This window comes from Podarcis bocagei (genome assembly GCF_964188305.1).
Source record: "Podarcis bocagei genome assembly, chromosome: 13".
Taxonomy (NCBI): Eukaryota; Metazoa; Chordata; class Lepidosauria; order Squamata; family Lacertidae; genus Podarcis; species Podarcis bocagei.
The window spans coordinates 689,267-692,500 of record NC_138138.1 but is presented as its reverse complement, the minus strand read 5'-3'; positions in this window follow the sequence as shown (position 1 = coordinate 692,500).

Genomic DNA, 3,234 nt, shown 5'->3' with positions numbered 1-3,234 from the left:
TTTGCTCCACCTCCTCCTGTCTTTCCTTTTGCGCAGGGTCTTTCTGCCCGCTGGAGTTCCGCCCCTCCTGGATTCCTCTGACGCTGAATCTCCCGATGGCTCTCCCTCCCTCCTGCGGGCTTTGGGACCTGACTCCTCCCCCGGGCTCTCCGTTTCCCCGCGCACTTGCACATTTGAACTTGGCGCGCGCACCCAGCCTCCAACCTTTCTCCTGACGGTAACGTCACTCCTCTCACTGTTCCCCTCCTCTTCCGGAAGAGTGGCTTGTTCTGACCTCTCCTCCGTTCCAGCCAACGGAGCTGCTTCTCCTGACACACTGGAACTTTCCCCCCCCCTCGCTACGCTCTGGAGGGGAAGCCAGCTTTGATCTCCAACTGCTGCTTCGGGATTCCCTGTTGGCTCTTTCCCCCTGATGAGTCCCCCCTGGGGCTCCTCTCCCCCTGGCTACAGGCGCCCCCTCCTTGGAATCCCCTGATTCGCTGGAAAAGCTCATGGAGTCCCTTGGGCCACAGCCCTCCTCCTCCTCGCTGTCCTCGGACTCTGCCCAATCGTCCTCCCTCTCCTGCCTCCCATGTGCCTCTGCCCCTGAACCCCTGACAGTTAGGGTTAGGGTCGGGGTTGGGGTTAGGGTTAGGGTCAGGCTCAGGGTCAGGGTCAGGATCGGGGTTAGGGTTAGGGTTAGGGTTAGGGTTAGGGTTAGGGTTAGGGTTACGGTTAGGGTTACGGTTATGGTTACGATTACGGTTAGGGTCAGGGTTGGGGTCGGGGTCGGGGTTGGGGTTAGGGTTGGGATTAGGGTTAGGGTTAGGATTAGGATTAGGATTAGGGTTAGGGTTAGGGTTAGGGTTAGGGTTAGGGTTGGGGTTAGGGTTAGGGTTAGGGTTAGGGCTAGGGTTAGGGTTAGGGTTAGGGTTAGGGTTAGGGTCGGGGTGAATGACCACCTGTCAGGGGTACAGGGACAGAGGCACAGGGAAGGCAGGAAATGGAGAGCGATGGAGAGGAATCCCAGGACAGCGAGGAAGAGGATGGCAATGACGCAGGGGATTCTATGAGTCTCTCCAGCGAATCAGAGGATTCCCAGAAGGGGGCGCCCGTGGTCAGGGCAAGGGGAGCCCCAGGGGGAGAGTGTCAGGAGCGGGGGGCCAGCAGGGGACCCCAAAGCGGCAGCTGGGAATCAGGACCAGTTTCCCCACCAGAGCGCAGCGAGGGGGGGGAGGTTCCAGTGTGCCAGGGGAAACAGCTCCGGCAGCAGAGAAAGAGGAGGGGTCAGAGCAAGCCATCATCCCGGAAGGGGAGGAGGGCAGTGAAGGGAGTAGTATAACTGTCAAAAGGAAAGTTAGAGGTTGGGGGCGCGCGCCAAGTTCAAATGTGGAGGCGCGCGGAAGTACAGGGAGCCCGGAGGAGGAGCCAGGTCCCAAAGCCCGCAGGAGGGGGGAAGAGCAGTCTGGGGATTCAGCGTCAGGGGAATCCAGGAGGAGCGGAACCCCAGCGGGCAGAAAGACCCTGCGGAAAAGGAAGGAGAGAATGAGGTGGAGCAGCGTAAGCCTCTTAAACTGGTGCAGGGGAGGGACTGATTCAGAGGGGACTTCAACGGTCTAAGGCTAACAGACGTGGGGGCTGCACGCCTCGGTGCTGGAACTAACTATGAACTGCAATAAACATCCTTGTATATAAGAAGAACTTGGCGTTGGTCTTTTGTGAGCTGAGACCTGAGGCAGCCCTGACAGTAAGTCCCCTCCCAAAAGAACGCAAATTTTTTTTTTGCAAAGCTCACGAAGTTTGGCGGCCATGAATATGGAGGAGCAGATAACAGCCCTGCGCAACGCAGTCACCGAGCTTTCCACTGCGGTAGTGGTCTCCCAGCAGAAGGGGGAAGAAGCAGAAAAGCGATGCCACGATCTGCAAGCCAGGTGGGATTATGCATGCAAATTGGGGTTCCCGGGGTCCAGATCAGAAGGAATAGGACTGGGCCGGCGGGGGGGGGGGCAATTTCGTGGCCCACTTCGATGGAAACCTGAAGCAGTATCCCAGTTTCAGAGCAGACGTCGTATATGCGCTGCACTTGCTTCGGAAGGACTTTAAAGATGAGGAGGAGAAAGTGGGTTTCATTGTGTCCCACTTGCATGGGGAAGTGAGAGCCTGGTTGCGCAATTTGTGGCGCGAAGATGGTCCTGTTCGCAAGGATTCTGATTAATTTATCAAAGCCATGGACGCTTGCTTCCAATCTACCGTGGATGTGGATCTGGCGCGCAGGGAGATGCATGGCTTGCGCCAGGGCAAGGCTACAGTGCGTCAGTACCAGTCTCGCTTTTTCGCATTGCTGAACGTGCTAGGCTGGGAGAAAGACTCCCTGGCAGTAAGAGATTTGTTCTGGGAAGGGCTCCGTAAAAGATGAATTGGCAAGGGGGGACAGACCTCAGACCCTGGCGGACGTTGTGCAGCGGGCACTCACAATAGGAGTACGCCACGAAGAACGCCCTTGGCACCATGAGGAGGGTCGCCAGGTCCGTGCACCAGCTAGAACCCCTCTTTTTCCTCCCAGGAACCTGGGACGTACGCATCCCTCATCTCAGCTGAAAGAGGGGGAGGAACCGATGGAACTTGGTGGTGCAAAGGCTCAGGCAGCTGCCGGAGCCCCAGCGTCCGGAGCAGCCAAGGCGAAGCCTCCTAGAGGGAGCAGGAAGTGTTACATCTGTGACAGTGCAAAGCACATGGCCAGAGAGTGTCCCCAGAGGCTCCAGAAGCACACTGCAGCCTGACAGAAACAGCGCTCCAAGGAGAGCAGTTGCAGGGAAACGACAATGCCTGACTGGAAGCAGAAATGCTGGGGCTCCGCCAGGCGAATCAGTAGAGCAGTCCCCAGCGCTTTTGCAGCCTACAGATCCTTTACCACCCAAGCCAGTGGTGCAGCTTACTGCAACTCTCCGGCTACCCAATGGACGCACCCTGGAAGTCCCCATTACAATTGACTCTGGGAGCAACGCAGACTTCGTGGGGGTGCAGTTTGTCAAGCAGCATCGCATACAGCTTCTACCAGCCAAGCTGCCCCTGAACGTCGTCACGGTAGATGGCAGGAAGTTGCTGGGCGGGCAAGTGGTACAGCAGACGCCGCCCATGATGATGCAGATTGGGAATCATCGCGAGGTCATCAGTTTTAACGTCACCCGCCTGTCAGACACGCCTATAGTGTTAGGCATGAGTTGGCTGGATAGGCACAGCCCAGCCATGGTGTGG